At 52.0% G+C, this 15,510-nt stretch overlaps 2 long non-coding RNA genes across 68 annotated transcripts in view; one reads left to right on the forward strand and one right to left on the reverse strand.

Annotated features, from left to right (window-relative positions):
- The window catches only part of LOC127542873 (uncharacterized), a 32,454-nt gene extending 31,096 nt beyond the window's left edge, over window positions 1-1,358 (reverse strand). For all 22 annotated transcript variants that reach the window (XR_007948890.1, XR_007948894.1, XR_007948906.1 and 19 more), the window contains exon 1: window positions 1,267-1,358. This is a non-coding gene — a long non-coding RNA (uncharacterized LOC127542873). The remainder of the gene's footprint in view (window positions 1-1,266) is intronic.
- LOC127542868 (uncharacterized) overlaps window positions 1-15,510 on the forward strand; it is a 67,345-nt gene that overhangs the window by 29,560 nt on the left and 22,275 nt on the right. For 25 of the 46 annotated variants that reach the window (XR_007948833.1, XR_007948832.1, XR_007948851.1 and 22 more), the window contains 6 exons: window positions 1,422-1,701; window positions 2,982-3,459; window positions 4,352-6,661; window positions 6,942-7,236; window positions 8,465-11,683; window positions 12,744-14,537. This is a non-coding gene — a long non-coding RNA (uncharacterized LOC127542868). Of the gene's footprint in view, window positions 1-641; window positions 754-1,421; window positions 1,702-2,981; window positions 3,460-3,705; window positions 3,798-3,929; window positions 3,974-4,351; window positions 6,662-6,941; window positions 7,237-8,464; window positions 12,218-12,743; window positions 14,538-15,510 lie in introns of those variants that run through there. The other 21 variants (XR_007948877.1, XR_007948879.1, XR_007948874.1 and 18 more) reach the window with 19 other exon arrangements.

Consider the following 15,510-nt stretch of genomic DNA (forward strand, 5'->3'; position numbering starts at 1 on the left):
CAGCACTTGCCATCACAAGTAACCAGAAGTCCCTGCTGCAGCTCCAGGGTGAAGACCAGCATTTGCTATCACAAGTAATCAGAAGTCCCTGCTCCAGCTCCAGGGTGAAGACCAGCACTTGCCATCACAAGTAAGCAGAAGTCCCTGCTGCAGCTCCAGGGTTAAGACCAGCACTTGCCATCACAAGTAACCAGAAGTCCCTGCTGCAGCTCCAGCGTGAAGAAGAACAATTGCCATCACAAATAACCAGTATTCCCAGCTGCAGCTCCGGGGTGGAGAGAGTCCTTTTCCGTCACAATAAAGCAGACATCCAAGCTGCAGCTGCCATTCGAAGAACACTAGCCATCCCAAGTAACCAGAAATCCCTGATATACTTCTCGGGTGGAGAGAGGCCTTTCCCACAAGAAAAAAGCAGAGATCCCAGCTGCAGCTCCAGGGTGGAGAGAGGCCATTGCCATCAAAACACAGCAGAGGTCTGACATGCAGTTCCAGTCTGAAGAACAACACGTGCAATCCCAAGTAACCAGACCTCTCTGCTGCAGCAGTAGGGTGGAGAGAGGCCTTTGCCATCACACCAAAGCAAAGGTCCCTGCTGCAGCTCTAGGGTGGAGAGAGACTTTTGCCATCACAACCAGGCAGAGGTCTCTGCTGCAGCTACCATTCAAAGCACAACACTTAACACCCCAAGTAACCATAAATCCCTGGTGAAGCTCAGGGGTGGAGAAAGGCCTTTGCGATCACAACCAAGCAGAGGTCCCAGCTGCAGCGCCAGGGTGGAGAGAGGCCTTTGCCATCATAACAAAGCAGAAGCCCCGGCTGCAGCTCCGGGTTCGACAGAGGCCTCTGTCATCTTAAAGTAGACGTGCCTCTGTAGCTCCAGTTTGAAGAACAACACTTGCCATCACAATGAATCAGAAGTCCCTGCTGCAGCTCCAGGGTGAAGACCAGCACTTGCCATCACAAGTAACCAGAAGTCCCTGCTGCAGCTCCAGGGTGAAGACCAGCACTTGCCATCACAAGTAACCAGAAGTCCCTGCTGCAGCTCCAGGGTGAAGACCAGCATTTGCTATCACAAGTAATCAGAAGTCCCTGCTCCAGCTCCAGGGTGAAGACCAGCACTTGCCATCACAAGTAATCAGAAGTCCCTGCTGCAGCTCCAGGGTGAAGGCCAGCACTTGCTATTACAATGAAGCAGAAGTCCCTGCTGCAGCTCCAGGGTGAAGACCAGCACTTGCCATCACAAGTAACCAGAAGTCCCTGCTGCACCTCCAGGGTTAAGACCAGCACTTGCCATCACAAGTAACCAGAAGTCCCTGCTGCAGCTCCAGCGTGAAGAAGAACAATTGCCATCACAAATAACCAGTATTCCCAGTTGCAGCTCCGGGGCGGAGAGAGTCCTTTTCCATCACAATAAAGCAGAGGTCCCAGCTGCAGCTGCCATTCGAAGAACAACACTAGCCATCCCAAGTAACCAGAAATCCCTGATATACTTCTCGGGTGGAGAGAGGCCTTTGCCACAAGAAAAAAGCAGAGGTCCCAGCTGCAGCTCCAGGGTGGAGAGAGGCCATTGCCATCACAACAAAGCAGAGGTCTGACATGCAGTTCCAGTCTGAAGAACAACACGTGCAATCCCAAGTAACCAGACCTCTCTGCTGCAGCTGTAGGGTGGAGAGAGGCCTTTGCCATCACAACTAGGCAGAGGTCTCTGCTGCAGCTACCATTCAAAGCCCAACACTTAACACCCCAAGTAACCATAAATCCATGGTGAAGCTCCGGGGTGGAGAAAGGCCATTGCTATCACAACCAAGCAGAGGTCCCAGCTGTAGCTGTAGGGTGGAGAGAGGCCTTTGCCATCATAACAAAGCAGAAGCCCCGGCTGCAGCTCCGGGTTGGAGAGAGGCCTTTGTCACCTTAAAGTAGAGGTCCCTCTGAAGCTCCAGTTTGAAGAACAACACTTGCCATCACAAGTAACCAGAAGTCCCTACTGCAGCTCCAGGGTGAAGACCACCACTTGCCATCACAAAGAGGCAGAAGTCCCTGCTGCAGCTCCAGGGTGAAGAACAGTACTTGCCATCACAACGAAGCAGAAGTCCCTGCTGCAGCTCCAGGGTGAAAACCAGCACTTGCCATCACAAGTATTCAGAAGTCTCTCCTGCTGCTCCAGGTTGAAGACCAGCACTTGCCATCACAAGTAATCAGATGTCCCTGCTCCTGCTCCAGGGTGAAGATCAGCACTTGCCATCACAACGAAGCAGAAGTCCCTGCTGCAGCTCCAGGGTGAAGACCAGCACTTGCCATCACAAGTAACCAGAAGTCCCTGCTGCAGCTCCAGGGTGAAGACCAGCACTTGCCATCACAACCAAGCAGAAGTCCCTGCTGCAGCTCCAGGGTGAAGACCAGCAATTGCCATCACAAGGAAGCAGAAGTCCCTGCTGCAGCTCCAGGGTGAAGACCAGCACTTGCCATCACAAGTAAGCAGAAGTCCCTGCTGCAGCTCCAGGGTTAAGACCAGCACTTGCCATCACAAGTAACCAGAAGTCCCTGCTGCAGCTCCAGCGTGAAGAAGAACAATTGCCATCACAAATAACCAGTATTCCCAGCTGCAGCTCCGGGGTGGAGAGAGTCCTTTTCCGTCACAATAAAGCAGACGTCCAAGCTGCAGCTGCCATTCGAAGAACACTAGCCATCCCAAGTAACCAGAAATCCCTGATATACTTCTCGGTGGAGAGAGGCCTTTCCCACAAGAAAAAAGCAGAGATCCCAGCTGCAGCTCCAGGGTGGAGAGAGGCCATTGCCATCAAAACACAGCAGAGGTCTGACATGCAGTTCCAGTCTGAAGAACAACACGTGCAATCCCAAGTAACCAGACCTCTCTGCTGCAGCAGTAGGGTGGAGAGAGGCCTTTGCCATCACACCAAAGCAAAGGTCCCTGCTGCAGCTCTAGGGTGGAGAGAGACTTTTGCCATCACAACCAGGCAGAGGTCTCTGCTGCAGCTACCATTCAAAGCACAACACTTAACACCCCAAGTAACCATAAATCCCTGGTGAAGCTCAGGGGTGGAGAAAGGCCTTTGCGATCACAACCAAGCAGAGGTCCCAGCTGCAGCGCCAGGGTGGAGAGAGGCCTTTGCCATCATAACAAAGCAGAAGCCCCGGCTGCAGCTCCGGGTTGGAGAGAGGCCTTTGTCACCTTAAAGTAGAGGTCCCTCTGAAGCTCCAGTTTGAAGAACAACACTTGCCATCACAAGTAACCAGAAGTCCCTACTGCAGCTCCAGGGTGAAGACCACCACTTGCCATCACAAAGAGGCAGAAGTCCCTGCTGCAGCTCCAGGGTGAAGAACAGTACTTGCCATCACAACGAAGCAGAAGTCCCTGCTGCAGCTCCAGGGTGAAGACCAGCACTTGCCATCACAAGTAACCAGAAGTCCCTGCTGCTGCTCCAGGGTGAAGATCAGCAGGTGCCATCTCAAAAAAGCAGAAGTCCCTGCTGCAGCTCCAGCGTGAAGAAGACAAATTGCCATCACAAATAACCAGTATTCCCAGCTGCAGCTCTGGGGTGGAGAGAGTTCTTTGCCATCACAATAAAGTAGAGGTCCCAGCTGTAGCTGCCTTTCAAAGAACAACACTAGCCATCCCAAGTAACCAGAAATCCCTGATATACTTCTCGGGTGGAGAGAGGCCTTTGCCACAAGAAAAAAGCAGAGGTCCCAGCTGCAGCTCCAGGGTGGAGAGAGGCCTTTGCCATCACACCAAAGCAAAGGTCCCTGCTGCAGCTCTAGGGTGGAGAGAGACCTTTGCCAACACAACCAGGCAGAGGTCTCTGCTGCAGCTACCATTCAAAGCACAACACTTAACACCCCAAGTAACCAAAAATCCCTGGTGAAGCTCCGGGGTGGAGAAAGGCCTTTGCGATCACAACCAAGCAGAGGTCCCAGCTGCAGCTCCAGGGTGGAGAGAGGCCTTTGTCAACATAACAAAGCAGAGGTCTCGGCTAGAGCTCCGAGTTGGAGAGAGGCCTTTATCACCTTAAAGTAGAGGTCCCTCTGAAGCTCCAGTTTGAAGAACAACACTTGCCATCACAAGTAACCAGAAGTCCCTGCTGCAGCTCCAGGGTGAAGACCAGCACTTGCCATCACAAGTAATCAGAAGTCCCTGCTGCAGCTCCAGGGTGAAGACCAGCACTTGCCAACACAAGGAACCAGAAGTCCCTGCTGCAGCTCCAGGGTGAAGACCAGCACTTGCCATCACAAGTAACCAGAAGTCCCTGCTGCAGCTCCAGGGTGAAGTCCAGCACTTGCCATCACAAGTAACCAGAAGTCCCTGCTGCTGCTCCAGGGTGAAGATCAGCAGGTGTCATCACAAGAAAGCAGAAGTCCCTGTTGCAGCTCCAGCGTGAAGAAGACCAATTGCCATCACAAATAACCAGTATTCCCAGCTGCAGCTCCGGGGTGGAGAGAGTCCTTTTCCATCACAATAAAGCAGAGGTCCCAGCTGCAGCTGCCATTCGAAGAACAACACTAGCCCTCCCAAGTAACCAGAAATCCCTGATATACTTCTCGGGTGGAGAGAGGCCTTTGCCACAAGAAAAAAGCAGAGGTCCCAGCTGCAGCTCCAGGGTGGAGAGAGGCCATTGCCATCACAACAAAGCAGAGGTCCCTGCTGCAGCTCTAGGGTGGAGAGAGACCTTTGCTACCACAACCAGGCAGAGGTCTCTGCTGCAGCTACCATTCAAAGCACAACACTTAACACCCCAAGTAACCATAAATCCCTGGTGAAGCTCCGGGGTGGAGAAAGGCCTTTGCGATCACAACCAAGCAGAGGTCCCAGCTGCAGCTCCAGGGTGGAGAGAGGCCTTTGCCATCATAACAAAGCAGAGGTCTCGGCTAGAGCTCCGGGTTGGAGAGAGGCCTTGGTCATCTTAAAGTAGATGTGCCGCTGTAGCTCCAGTTTGAAGACCAGCACTTGCCATCACAAGTAACCAGAAGTCCCTGCTGCAGCTCCAGGGTGAAGACCAGCACTTTCCATCACAAAGAATCAGAAGTCCCTGCTGCAGCTCCAGGGTGAAGACCAGCACTTGCCATCACAAGTAACCAGAAGTCCCTGCTGCAGCTCCAGGGTGAAGACCAGCACTTGCCATCACAAAGAATCAGATGTCCCTGCTGCAGCTCCAGGGTGAAGACCAGCACTTGCCATCACAAGTAACCAGAAGTCCCTGCTGCAGCTCCAGGGTGAAGACCACCACTTGCCATCACAACGAAGCAGAAGTCCCTGCTGCAGCTCCAGGGTGAAGACCAGCACTTGCCATCACAACCAAGCAGAAGTCCCTGCTGCTGCTCCAGGGTGAAGATCAGCAGGTGCCATCACAAAAAAGTAGAAGTCCCTGCTGCAGCTGCAGCGTGAAGAAGACAAATTGCCATCACAAATAACCAGTATTCCCAGCTGCAGCTCCGGGGTGGAGAGAGTCCTTTGCCATCACAATAAAGCAGAGGTCCCAGCTGCAGCTGCCATTCGAAGAACAACACTAGCCCTCCCAAGTAACCAGAAATCCCTGATATACTTCTCGGGTGGAGAGAGGCCTTTGCCACAAGAAAAAAGCAGAGGTCCCAGCTGCAGCTCCAGGGTGGAGAGAGGCCATTGCCATCACAACAAAGCAGAGGTCTGACATGCAGTTCCAGTCTGAAGAACAACACGTGCAATCCCAAGTAACCAGACCTCTCTCCTGCAGCTGTAGGGTGGAGAGAGGCCTTTGCCATCACACCAAAGCAAAGGTCCCTGCTGCAGCTCTAGGGTGGAGAGAGACCTTTGCCACCACAACCAGACAGAGGTCTCTGCTGCAGCTACCATTCAAAGCACAACACTTAACACCCCAAGTAACCATAAATCCCTGGTGAAGCTCCAGGGTGGAGAAAGGCCTTTGCGATCACAACCAAGCAGAGGTCCCAGCTGCAGCTCCAAGGTGGAGAGAGGCCTTTGCCATCATAACGAAGCAGAAGCCCCGGCTGCAGCTCCGGGTTCGAGAGAGGCCTTTGTCATCTTAAAGTAGACGTGCCTCTGCAGCTCCAGGGTGAAGACCAGCACTTGCCATCACAAGTAATCAGAAGTCCCTGCTGCAGCTCCAGGGTGAAGACCAGCACTTGCCATCACAACCAAGCAGAAGTCCCGGCTGCAGCTCCAGGGTGAAGACCAGCACTTGCCATCACTAGTAACCAGAAGTCCCTGCTGCAGCTCCAGGGTGAAGACCAGCACTTGCCATCACAAGGAAGCAGAAGTCCCTGCTGCAGCTCCAGGGTGAAGACCAGCACTTGCCATCACAAGTAACCAGAAGTCCCTGCTGCTGCTCCAGGGTGAAGACCAGCACTTGCTATCACAAGGAAGCAGAAGTCCCTGCTGCTGCTCCAGGGTGAAGATCAGCAGGTGCCATCACAAAAAAGCAGAAGTCCCTGCTGCAGCTCCAGCGTGAAGAAGACAAATTGCCATCACAAATAACCAGTAAACCCAGCTGCAGCTCTGGGGTGGAGAGAGTTCTTTGCCATCACAATAAAGTAGAGGTCCCAGCTGTAGCTGCCTTTCAAAGAACAACACTAGCCATCCCAAGTAACCAGAAATCCCTGATATACTTCTCGGGTGGAGAGAGGCCTTTGCCACAAGAAAAAAGCAGAGGTCCCAGCTGCAGCTCCAGGGTAGAAAGAGGCCATTGCCATCACAAGAAAGCAGAGGTGTGACATGCAGTTCCAGTCTGAACAACAACACGTGCAATCCCAAGTAACCAGATCTCTCCTCTGCAGCTGTAGGGTGGAGAGAGGCCTTTGCCATCACAACTAGGCAGAGGTCTCTGCTGCAGCTACCATTCAAAGCACAACACTTAATACCCCAAGTAACCATAAATCCCTGGTGAAGTTCCGGGGTGGAGAAAGGCCTTTGCGATCACAACCAAGCAGAGGTCCCAGCTGCAGCTCCAGGGTGGAGAGAGGCCTTTGCCATCATAACAAAGCAGAAGCCCCGGCTGCAGCTCCGGGTTCGAGAGAGGCCTTTGTCATCTTAAAGTAGACGTGCCTCTGTAGCTCCAGTTTGAAGACCAGCACTTGCCACCACAAGTAACCAGAAGTCCCTGCTGCAGCTCCAGGGTGAAGACCAGCACTTGCCATCACAAGTAATCAGAAGTCCCTGCTGCAGCTCCAGGGTGAAGACCAGCACTTGCCATCACAAGTAACCAGAAGTCCCTGCTGCTGCTCCAGGTTGAAGACCAGCATTTGCCATCACAAGTAATCAGAAGTCCCTGCTGCTGCTCCAGGGTGAAGATCAGCACTTGCCATCACAACCAAGCAGAAGTCCCTGCTGTAGCTCCAAGGTGAAGAACAGCACTTGCCATCAGAAGTAACCAGATGTCCCTGCTGCAGCTCCAGGGTGAAGACCAGCACTTGCCATCACAAGGAAGCAGAAGTCCCTGCTGCAGCTCCAGGGTGAAGATCAGCACTTGCCATCACAAGTAACCAGAAGTCCCTGCTGCAGCTCCAGGGTGAAGACCAGCACTTGCAATCACAACGAAGCAGAAGTCCCTGCTGCAGCTCCAGGGTGAAGACCAGCACTTGCCAACACAAGGAAGCAGAAGTCCTTGCTGCAGCTCCAGGGTGAAGACCAGCACTTGCCATCACAATGAATCAGAAGTCCCTGCTGCAGCTCCAGGGTGAAGACCAGCACTTGCCATCACAAGTAACCAGAAGTCCCTGCTGCAGCTCCGGGGTGGAGAGAGTCCTTTGCCATCACAATAAAGCAGAGGTCCCAGCTGCAGCTGCCATTCGAAGAACAACACTAGCCCTCCCAAGTAACCAGAAATCCCTGATATACTTCTCGGGTGGAGAGAGGCCTTTGCCACAAGAAAAAAGCAGAGGTCCCAGCTGCAGCTCCAGGGTGGAGAGAGGCCATTGCCATCACAACAAAGCAGAGGTCTGACATGCAGTTCCAGTCTGAAGAACAACACGTGCAATCCCAAGTAACCAGACCTCTCTCCTGCAGCTGTAGGGTGGAGAGAGGCCTTTGCCATCACACCAAAGCAAAGGTCCCTGCTGCAGCTCTAGGGTGGAGAGAGACCTTTGCCACCACAACCAGACAGAGGTCTCTGCTGCAGCTACCATTCAAAGCACAACAGTTAACACCCCAAGTAACCATAAATCCCTGGTGAAGCTCCAGGGTGGAGAAAGACCTTTGCGATCACAACCAAGCAGAGGTCCCAGCTGCAGCTCCAAGGTGGAGAGAGGCCTTTGCCATCATAACGAAGCAGAAGCCCCGGCTGCAGCTCCGGGTTCGAGAGAGGCCTTTGTCATCTTAAAGTAGACGTGCCTCTGTAGCTCCAGTTTGAAGACCAGCACTTGCCACCACAAGTAACCAGAAGTCCCTGCTGCAGCTCCAGGGTGAAGACCAGCACTTGCCATCACAAGTAATCAGAAGTCCCTTCTGCTGCTCCAGGGTGAAGACCAGCACTTGCCATCCCAACCAAGCAGAAGTCCCTGCTGCAGCTCCAGGGTGAAGACCAGCACTTGCCATCACAAGTAATCAGAAGTCCCTGCTGCAGCTCCAGGGTGAAGACCAGCACTTGCCATCACAAGTAACCAGAAGTCCCTGCTGCAGCTCCAGGGTGAAGACCAGCACTTGCAATCACAAGTAACCATAAGTCCCTGCTGTAGCTACACGGTGAACACCAGCACTTGCTATCACAACGAAGCAGAAGTCCCTGCTGCAGCTCCAGGGTGAAGACCAGCACTTGCTATCCAAGTAACCAGAAGTCCTTGCTGCAGCTCCAGGGTGAAGACCAGCACTTGCCAACACAAGGAAGCAGAAGTCCCTGCTGCAGCTCCAGGGTGAAGACCAGCACTTGCCATCACAAGGATGCAGAAGTCCCTGCTGCAGCTCCAGGGTGAAGACCAGCACTTGCCATCACAAGTAATCAGAAGTCCCTGCTGCTGCTCCAGGGTGAAGATCAGCAGGTGTCATCACAAGAAAGCAGAAGTCCCTGCTGCAGCTCCAGCATGAAGAAGACCAATTGCCATCACAAATAACCAGTATTCCCAGCTGCAGCTCCGGGGTGGAGAGAGTCCTTTTCCATCACAATAAAGCAGAGGTCCCAGCTGCAGCTGCCATTCGAAGAACAACACTAGCCATCCCAAGTAACCAGAAATCCCTGATATACTTCTCGGGTGGAGAGAGGCCTTTGCCACAAGAAAAAAGCAGAGGTCCCTGCTGCAGCTCTAGGGTGGAGAGAGACCTTTGCTACCACAACCAGGCAGAGGTCTCTGCTGCAGCTACCATTCAAAGCACAACACTTAACACCCCAAGTAACCATAAATCCCTGGTGAAGCTCAGGGGTGGAGAAAGGCCTTTGCGATCACAACCAAGCAGAGGTCCCAGCTGCAGCTCCAGGGTGGAGAGAGGCCTTTGCCATCATAACAAAGCAGAGGTCTCGGCTAGAGCTCCGGGTTGGAGAGAGGCCTTGGTCTTCTTAAAGTAGATGTGCCGCTGTAGCTCCAGTTTGAAGACCAGCACTTGCCATCACAAGTAAGCAGAAGTCCCTGCTGCAGCTCCAGGGTGAAGACCAGCACTTGCCATCACAATGAATCAGAAGTCCCTGCTGCAGCTCCAGGGTGAAGACCAGCACTTGCCATCACAAGTAACCAGAAGTCCCTGCTGCAGCTCCAGAGTGAAGACCAGCACTTGCCATCACTAGTAACCAGAAGTCCCTGCTGCAGCTCCAGGGTGAAGACCAGCACTTGCCATCACAAGGAAGCAGAAGTCCCTGCTGCAGCTCCAGGGTGAAGACCAGCACTTGCCATCACAAGGAAGCAGAAGTCCCTGCTGCTGCTCCAGGGTGAAGACCAGCACTTGCTATCACAAGGAAGCAGAAGTCCCTGCTGCTGCTCCAGGGTGAAGATCAGCAGGTGCCATCACAAAAAAGCAGAAGTCCCTGCTGCAGCTCCAGCGTGAAGAAGACAAATTGCCATCACAAATAACCAGTAAACCCAGCTGCAGCTCTGGGGTGGAGAGAGTTCTTTGCCATCACAATAAAGTAGAGGTCCCAGCTGTAGCTGCCTTTCAAAGAACAACACTAGCCATCCCAAGTAACCAGAAATCCCTGATATACTTCTCGGGTGGAGAGAGGCCTTTGCCACAAGAAAAAAGCAGAGGTCCCAGCTGCAGCTCCAGGGTGGAGAGAGGCCATTGCCATCACAACAAAGCAGAGGTCTGACATGCAGTTCCAGTCTGAAGAACAACACGTGCAATCCCAAGTAACCAGACCTCTCTCCTGCAGCTGTAGGGTGGAGAGAGGCCTTTGCCATCACACCAAAGCAAAGGTCCCTGCTGCAGCTCTAGGGTGGAGAGAGACCTTTGCCACCACAACCAGACAGAGGTCTCTGCTGCAGCTACCATTCAAAGCACAACAGTTAACACCCCAAGTAACCATAAATCCCTGGTGAAGCTCCAGGGTGGAGAAAGGCCTTTGCGATCACAACCAAGCAGAGGTCCCAGCTGCAGCTCCAAGGTGGAGAGAGGCCTTTGCCATCATAACGAAGCAGAAGCCCCGGCTGCAGCTCCGGGTTCGAGAGAGGCCTTTGTCATCTTAAAGTAGACGTGCCTCTGTAGCTCCAGTTTGAAGACCAGCACTTGCCACCACAAGTAACCAGAAGTCCCTGCTGCAGCTCCAGGGTGAAGACCAGCACTTGCCATCACAAGTAATCAGAAGTCCCTTCTGCTGCTCCAGGGTGAAGACCAGCACTTGCCATCCCAACCAAGCAGAAGTCCCTGCTGCAGCTCCAGGGTGAAGACCAGCACTTGCCATCACAAGTAATCAGAAGTCCCTGCTGCAGCTCCAGGGTGAAGACCAGCACTTGCCATCACAAGTAACCAGAAGTCCCTGCTGCAGCTCCAGGGTGAAGACCAGCACTTGCAATCACAAGTAACCATAAGTCCCTGCTGTAGCTACACGGTGAACACCAGCACTTGCTATCACAACGAAGCAGAAGTCCCTGCTGCAGCTCCAGGGTGAAGACCAGCACTTGCTATCCAAGTAACCAGAAGTCCTTGCTGCAGCTCCAGGGTGAAGACCAGCACTTGCCAACACAAGGAAGCAGAAGTCCCTGCTGCAGCTCCAGGGTGAAGACCAGCACTTGCCATCACAAGGATGCAGAAGTCCCTGCTGCAGCTCCAGGGTGAAGACCAGCACTTGCCATCACAAGTAATCAGAAGTCCCTGCTGCTGCTCCAGGGTGAAGATCAGCAGGTGTCATCACAAGAAAGCAGAAGTCCCTGCTGCAGCTCCAGCATGAAGAAGACCAATTGCCATCACAAATAACCAGTATTCCCAGCTGCAGCTCCGGGGTGGAGAGAGTCCTTTTCCATCACAATAAAGCAGAGGTCCCAGCTGCAGCTGCCATTCGAAGAACAACACTAGCCATCCCAAGTAACCAGAAATCCCTGATATACTTCTCGGGTGGAGAGAGGCCTTTGCCACAAGAAAAAAGCAGAGGTCCCTGCTGCAGCTCTAGGGTGGAGAGAGACCTTTGCTACCACAACCAGGCAGAGGTCTCTGCTGCAGCTACCATTCAAAGCACAACACTTAACACCCCAAGTAACCATAAATCCCTGGTGAAGCTCAGGGGTGGAGAAAGGCCTTTGCGATCACAACCAAGCAGAGGTCCCAGCTGCAGCTCCAGGGTGGAGAGAGGCCTTTGCCATCATAACAAAGCAGAGGTCTCGGCTAGAGCTCCGGGTTGGAGAGAGGCCTTGGTCTTCTTAAAGTAGATGTGCCGCTGTAGCTCCAGTTTGAAGACCAGCACTTGCCATCACAAGTAAGCAGAAGTCCCTGCTGCAGCTCCAGGGTGAAGACCAGCACTTGCCATCACAATGAATCAGAAGTCCCTGCTGCAGCTCCAGGGTGAAGACCAGCACTTGCCATCACAAGTAACCAGAAGTCCCTGCTGCAGCTCCAGAGTGAAGACCAGCACTTGCCATCACTAGTAACCAGAAGTCCCTGCTGCAGCTCCAGGGTGAAGACCAGCACTTGCCATCACAAGGAAGCAGAAGTCCCTGCTGCAGCTCCAGGGTGAAGACCAGCACTTGCCATCACAAGGAAGCAGAAGTCCCTGCTGCTGCTCCAGGGTGAAGACCAGCACTTGCTATCACAAGGAAGCAGAAGTCCCTGCTGCTGCTCCAGGGTGAAGATCAGCAGGTCCCATCACAAAAAAGCAGAAGTCCCTGCTGCAGCTCCAGCGTGAAGAAGACAAATTGCCATCACAAATAACCAGTAAACCCAGCTGCAGCTCTGGGGTGGAGAGAGTTCTTTGCCATCACAATAAAGTAGAGGTCCCAGCTGTAGCTGCCTTTCAAAGAACAACACTAGCCATCCCAAGTAACCAGAAATCCCTGATATACTTCTCGGGTGGAGAGAGGCCTTTGCCACAAGAAAAAAGCAGAGGTCCCAGCTGCAGCTCCAGGGTAGAGAGAGGCCATTGCCATCACAAGAAAGCAGAGGTCTGACATGCAGTTCCAGTCTGAAGAACAACACGTGCAATCCCAAGTAACCAGACCTCTCTGCTGCAGCTGTAGGGTGGAGAGAGGCCTTTGCCATCACAACTAGGCAGAGGTCTCTGCTGCAGCTACCATTCAAAGCACAACACTTAATACCCCAAGTAACCATAAATCCCTGGTGAAGTTCCGGGGTGGAGAAAGGCCTTTGTGATCACAACCAAGCAGAGGTCCCAGCTGCAGCTCCGGGTTCGAGAGAGGCCTTTGTCATCTTAAAGTAGACGTGCCTCTGTAGCTGCAGTTTGAAGACCAGCACTTGCCATCACAAGTAATCAGAAGTCCCTGCTGCTGCTCCAGGGTGAAGACCAGCACTTGCCATCACAAGTAACCAGAAGTCCCTGCGGCAGCTACAGGGTGAAGACCAGGACTTGATCTCACAAGTAACCAGTAGTCCCAGCAGCAGCTCTTGGGTGGAGAGAGACCTTTCCTATCACAACCAGGTTGAGGTCCCAGCTGCAGCTGCCATTCGAAGGACAACACTAGCCATCCCAAGTAACCACAAGTCCCTGCTATAGTTGTCCGGTGGAGAGAGGCCTTTGCCATCACAACAAAGTAAAGGTCCCTGCTGGAGTTCTAGGGTGGAGAGAGACCTTTGCCATCACAATCAGGCTGAGGTCTCTGCTGCAGCTGCCATTCAATGCACAACACTTGATATCCCAAGTAACCACAAGTCCCTGGTGACCCTCCGGGGTGGAGAAAGTCCTTTGTGATCGCAACCAAGCAGAGGTCCCAGCTGCAGCTCCAGGGTGGAGAGAGGCCTAGGCCATCATAACAAAGCAGAAGCCCCGGCTGCAGCTCCGGGTTCGAGAGAGGCCTTTGTCATCTTAAAGTAGATGTTCCTCTGTAGCTCCAGTTTGAAGACCAGCACTTGCCATCACAAAGAATCAGAAGTCCCTGCTGCAGCTCCAGGGTGAAGACCAGCACTTGCCATCACAACGTAGCAGAAGTCCCTGCTGCAGCTCCAGGGTGAAGACCAGCACTTGCCATCACAAATAACCAGAAGTCCCTGCTGCTGCTCCAGGGTGAAGACCAGCTCTTGCCATCACATGGAAGCAGAAGTCCCTGCTGCTCCTCCAGGGTGACTATCAGCAGTTGCCATCACAACAAAGCAGAAGTCCCTGCTGTAGCTCCAGGGTGAAGACCAGCACTTGCCATCACAAGTAACCAGAAGTCCCTGCTGCAGCTCCAGGGTGAAGACCAGCACTTGCCATCACAAGTAATAAGAAGTCCCTGTTGCTGCTCCAGGGTGAAGATCAGCAGTTGCCATCACAACAAAGTAGAAGTCCCTGCTGTAGCTCCAGGGTGAAGACCAGCACTTGCCATCACAAGTAACCAGAAATCCCTGCTGCTGCTCCAGGGCGGAGAGAGGCCTTTGCCATCACAAAAAGCAGAGGTCCCAGCTGCAGGTCCAGGGTGGAGAGAGGCCTTTTTCATCTTAAAGTAGAGGTCCCACTGTAGCTCCAGTTGGAAGAACAACACTTGCCATTACAAGTAACCAGCAGTCCCAGCTGCAGCTCCAGGGTGGAGAGACGCCTTTGCCATCACAACAAGGCAGAGGTCCATCCTGCAGCTCTAGAGTGGAGAGAGTCCTTTGCCATCATAACAAAGCAGAGGTCTAAGCCGCAGCTCCGGGTTGGAGAGAGGCCTTTGCCATCACAACCAAGCAGAGGTCTCAGCTGGATCTCCAGTTTAAGAAGGACACTTGCCATCATAAGTAAGCAGATATCCCCGCTGCAGTTCCGCGGTGGAGAGAGGCCTTTGTCATTACACCAAAGCAGATTCCCAAGTGCAGCTCCAGTTTGAAGAAGTACACTTGCTATCACAAGTAACCAGAAGTCCCTCCTGCTGCTCCAGTTTGAAGAAGAGCCTTGCCATCAACAGGAAGCAGAAATCCCTGCTGCGGCTCCACAGTGAAGAACATCATTTCCCATCTGAAGTTCCCAGAAGTCCCTCCTACTGTTCATGTAAGTCTCTCTAAGCCTCTCTGTATTCATGCTGCTGGTCATTTTTTACAGAACAATAACATTCCATAACATTCATATACCATAATTTACCCAACCATTCTCCAATCAGTGGGCATCTATTCAATTTCCAGTTTCTAGCCACTACAAACAGGGCTGCGACATACATTTTGGCACATACAGGTCCCTTTCCCTTCTTTAGTATTTCTTTGGGATATAAGCCCAGAAGTAGCACTGCTGGATCAAAGGATATGCACAGTTTGATTACTTTTTGGATATAATTCCAGATTGCTCTCCAGAATGGTTGGATTCGTTCACAACTCCACCAACAATGCATTAGTGTCCCAGTTTTCCCTGATCCCCTCCAACATTCATCATTATTTTTTCTTGTTATCTTAGCCAATCTGACAGGTATGTAGTGATATCTCATAGTTACCTTTATTTGCAATTCTCTGATCAATAGTGATTTGGAACACTCTTTCATATGAGATGTAATAGTTTATTTCATCATCTGAAAATTGTCTGTTCATATCCTTTGACCATTTATCAATTGGAGAATGGCTTGATTTCCTATAAATTAGAGTCAATTCTCTAGATATTTTGAAATGAGGCCTTTATCAGAACCTTTAACTGTAAAAATGTTTTCCCAGTGTATTACTTCCCTTTTAATCTTCTCTGCATTAGTTTTGTTTGTACAAAGGCTTTTTAATTTGATATAATCAAAATTTTCTATTTTGTGATCAGTAATGGTCTCTAGTTCATCTTTGGTCACAAATTTCTTTCTCCTCCACAAGTCTGAGAGATAAACTTATGCTCCTCTAATTTATTTATAATCTCATTCTTTATGCCTAAATCATGGACCCATTTTGATCTTACCTTGGTATACGGTGGTATGTGTGGGTCCATGCCTAATTTCTGCCATACTAATTTCCAGTTATCCCAGCAGTTTTTATCTAATCATGAATTCTTATCCCAA

The sequence above is a fragment of the Antechinus flavipes genome, chromosome X (genome assembly GCF_016432865.1).
Source record: "Antechinus flavipes isolate AdamAnt ecotype Samford, QLD, Australia chromosome X, AdamAnt_v2, whole genome shotgun sequence".
NCBI lineage: Eukaryota > Metazoa > Chordata > Mammalia > Dasyuromorphia > Dasyuridae > Antechinus > Antechinus flavipes.